This window comes from Saccopteryx leptura, chromosome 3 (assembly GCF_036850995.1).
Source record: "Saccopteryx leptura isolate mSacLep1 chromosome 3, mSacLep1_pri_phased_curated, whole genome shotgun sequence".
Lineage (NCBI taxonomy): Eukaryota > Metazoa > Chordata > Mammalia > Chiroptera > Emballonuridae > Saccopteryx > Saccopteryx leptura.
In genome coordinates this window covers 305,011,557-305,015,615 of record NC_089505.1, presented here as the reverse complement: position 1 = coordinate 305,015,615, position 4,059 = coordinate 305,011,557, and the positions used below count along the sequence as shown (strand labels likewise).

The 4,059-nt window shown below is 44.2% G+C and overlaps 1 pseudogene; it reads right to left on the bottom strand.

Annotated features, from left to right (window-relative positions):
- Window positions 1-3,525: 3,525 nt before the first annotated feature.
- On the bottom strand, window positions 3,526-3,639 carry LOC136401765 (U2 spliceosomal RNA; annotated as a pseudogene).
- Window positions 3,640-4,059: the final 420 nt, after the last annotated feature.

Here is a 4,059-nt window from a genome sequence, read left to right as displayed (position 1 = left end):
ACCCCTCATGGCACCATTTCTCTGATGTCACTTCTCTGTTTTTTCTTGAATCATTTTTGGTGAGTAGTGTTTTTAAGGAATTTGTCCTTTTTATCTAAGTAATTAAAATTTTATTTTTGCCTAAATTTCTTTACAATAATCTCTTTCTTTTAAGTTTCTATAGTAACTTAGTGATTTTTCTTCTTTCAATTTTTATCACACTTTCCAAGAAACTGGCTTATATTTCTATTTCATTGATTGTTCTCTTTTGTTTGTCTTTCGTTTAGTTGTGTTGTACTCTAATCTTTACTATTTTTTTCTCTCACTTTAGTTTTACTTTTTCTTTTCCTAGTTCCCTAAGCTGAATGATTAAACAATTGATTATTTTTTCTTTTCTAATACAAGCAACTAAGGATAAACATTTCTGTCTAAATTGCTTTAGATAGCCCCATAAATTTTAGCATAGTTCTCATCTCTTTTTAGTTCAAAATATTTTCTAAATGAGGGTGGAAAAGAACTTTGCATGAAGGATGGGGGCGTGATGCAGTGGGTAGAGGGTGTTTTATTTGGTGGGACTCTTGACCCATGTCAACACAATAAATTAAAAACAAAAATTTTAAAAAATGTTTTCTAAGTTTTCTTTTCTTTTTTACTTAATTAATTGTGTTTACATAGATTCTAGGGTCACCCCAAATGCATCCCCCCTCCCCCCTATTCCCCTCAACATCTCCCTTGCCCCCCTCCCTACAGTGCTCTCCCATTTTCCCATCAGGTTTATCCCATCCTATCATCCCCTTTCCCTCTGTCCTCTTTTCCTCTGGTCCCTTTGATCCCTCCTCTGTCTCAATTCCATTTCTCAGTTCTCATTATTCCTTGGATTCCTCAAATGAGTGAGGCCATATGATACTTTTCTTTCTCTGCCTAGCTTATTTCACTCAACATAATAGTTTCCAGGTCCCTCCATATTGTTGCAAAAGGTAATATTTCCTTCTTTTTCATAGCCTCATAGTATTCCATTGTATATATGTACCACAATGAGATACCACCTCACACGGGTCAGAGTGGCGCTCATTGACAAAACAACACATGATAGGTGCTGGTGAGGATGTAGAGAAAGGAGCACCCTTCTGCACTGCTAGTGGGAATGCAGACTGGTGCAGCCACTGTGGAAAACAGTATGGAGATTCTTCAAAAAATTAGAAATGGAACTGCCCTTTGACCCAGCCATCCCACTTATAGGAATATATCCCAAGAACACCATATCACCGACAGAAAAAAAGAAAGGCACCCCCATGTTTATGGCAGCATTGTTCACAATACCAAAGATCTGAAAACCGCCCAAGTGTCCGTCAGTGGACTAGTGGATCTTTTCTAAGTTTTTTTGTGATCTTTCTTTAATAAAATTAGGCTGATTTTTTTTTCTGTATTTTTCTGAAGCTGGAAACGGGGAGAGACAGTCAGACAGACTCCCGCATGCGCCTGACCGGGATCCACCTGGCATGCCCACCAGGGGGTGATGCTCTGCCCACCAGGGAGCGATGCTCTGCCCCTTCAGGGTGTCGCTCTGCTGCGACCAGAGCCACTCTAGCGCCTGGGGCAGAGGCCAAGGAGCCATCCCCAGCGCCCGGGCCATCTTTGCTCCAGTGGAGCCTCTGCTGCAGGAGGGGAAGAGAGAGACAGAGAGGAAGGAGAGGGGGAGGGGTGGAGAAGCAGATGGGCAGTTCTCCTGTGTGCCCTGGCCAGGAATCGAACCCAGGACTTCTGCATGCCATGCCGACTCTCTACCACTGAGCCAACCGGCCAGGGCCTAGGCTGATTTTTTGACCTATGCATTATATAGAAATGTTTGCAGCCCTGGCCGGTTGGCTCAGCGGTAGAGCGTCGGCCTAGTGTGCGGAGGACCCGGGTTTGATTCCCGGCCAGGGCACACAGGAGAAGCGCCCATTTGCTTCTCCACCCCCCACCCCCTCCTTCCTCTCTGTCTCTCTCTTCCCCTCCTGCAGCCAACGCTCCATTGGAGCAAAGATGGCCCGGGCGCTGGGGATGGCTCTGTGGCCTCTGCCTCAGGCGCTAGAGTGGCTCTGGTCGCAACATGGCGACGCCCAGGATGGGCAGAGCATCGCCCCCTGGTGGGCAGAGCGTCGCCCCTGGTGGACGTGCCGGGTGGATCCCGGTCGGGCGCATGCGGGAGTCTGTCTGACTGTCTCTCCCTGTTTCCAGCTTCAGAAAAATGGGAAAAGAAAAAAAAAATGTTTGCTCAGTTTCCATATACTATTTTGAAATATTCCAACTGTCTTTCTGGAATTGATTTCTATTTTAATTCAGTTATTACCTGGAACACACATGATTTTATTTCCATTAAACTTATTGAAACTTGTTTCGTGTTGTTAAATTTATGGATACTTATTTTGTGTCCCAGAATACGGTTGATCTTGGTGATTTTTTCATGTGTATATAAAATGAATGTGTATCTATGATAATATAATGTAGTGCTCTATAAATTTTCCAGTTGGGACAAATTAAATGATAGTATTATTTAAATCTTTCTTATCCTTATTGATTTTTCCTACTATTTCTATCAATTATAAGACAAGAGTGTTGAAATATCTGATAGAGAAGGACAGACTGGGACAGAGGGACAGGAAGGGAGAGAGAATAGAAGCATCAACTCATAGTTGTGGCACCCTAGTTATTCACTGATTGCTTTCTCATATGTGCCTTGACTGAGGGGCTTTAGCTGAGCCAGGAACCCCTTGCTCAAAACAGTGACCTTGTGTTCAAGCCAGCCAGCAACACTTGCACTTCAAGCCAGCAACCTTTGGACTCAAGCCAGCAACCATGGCGTTGTGTATATGATCCCATGCTCAAGTTGGTGACCCCGTACTCAAGACAGATGAACCTGTGCTCAAGTCACAAACTTTTGGGTTTTGTACCTGGGTCCTCAGTGTCCCAGGCTTTATTCACTGCACCACTGCCTTGTCAAGCATGAATATTTATTTTAACATGGGTTATCCAATTCTACTTTATTTTGTTGCTCAAATTACTCTAGTTCTGGCCTTAAGGAACTCTTTCAGTTATCACACATGCCTCTTTGCTATGCATCTGTCAGTGTGGTTTTTGTTGTTTTTTAAAATTTTTTATTAAACTTTTATTTGTAGATAATTGTATATTCACATGCAACTATTTATCAGCTTAGATTTATGAATATTATATCATGCAACTGTTGTTGTTGTTTTTAGTGAGAGGATGGGAGGCAGAGAGACAGAATCCCACATGTGCCCTGACTGGGATCCACCTGGAAAGCCCACTAGGGGGCAATGCTCTGCCCATTTGGGGCTGTTGCTCCATTGCTCAGCAATGGAGTCATTTTTTTAGCACCTGAGGCAGAGGCCATGGAGCCGTCCTTGGTACCTGAGACCAATTTTCTGAAACCAATTCAGCCATGGATGCAGGAAAGAAAGAGAGAGAGAGAGAAGGGGGAGGGGTGTAGAAGCAGATGATTACTTCTCCTTTGTGCCCTGACCAGGAATCAAACCTGGAACATCCACAGGCTGGCTGATGCTCTACCACTGAGCCAACCAGCCAGGGTCATGCAGTTGTCTTTTAAACTGATAAGAACAGATACTACACTTGATCTTAGCCAAAAGGCCGAGAAGCGATGCATGCAGTTGTCTTTTAAATCAGATAAGAAATGAGTTACAGGAAGATGGCAGCAGCGTAGGCGGATGCACAGACACCCAGCTCTCCCCACCAAACTGAAATACAAATCAATTTAGGAAAAATCAGTGTGAAAAACCAACTCTGGACTACAAGAACAGCTCTCAAAAACCAAGGAGCAAAGAAGAAGCCACAACAAACCTGGTAGGGAGCGCCTGAATCTCCCCTGCTTACAGGAAAGGGGGGGGGTGAGGCTGAGAGGCCAGAGCGGATCTCACCCCCAGGAAAAGAGCAGAAAATACTGCTCACAGCCACTTGCCTGCTGACCAGTGAGTGAGGTATGTTAAAAAGACCAGCTTATCTCCCAAGTGGAAAGGAAAGAGAGAGGGACAGATTGTGAGGGGCTAAAGGGACTGATCCCCA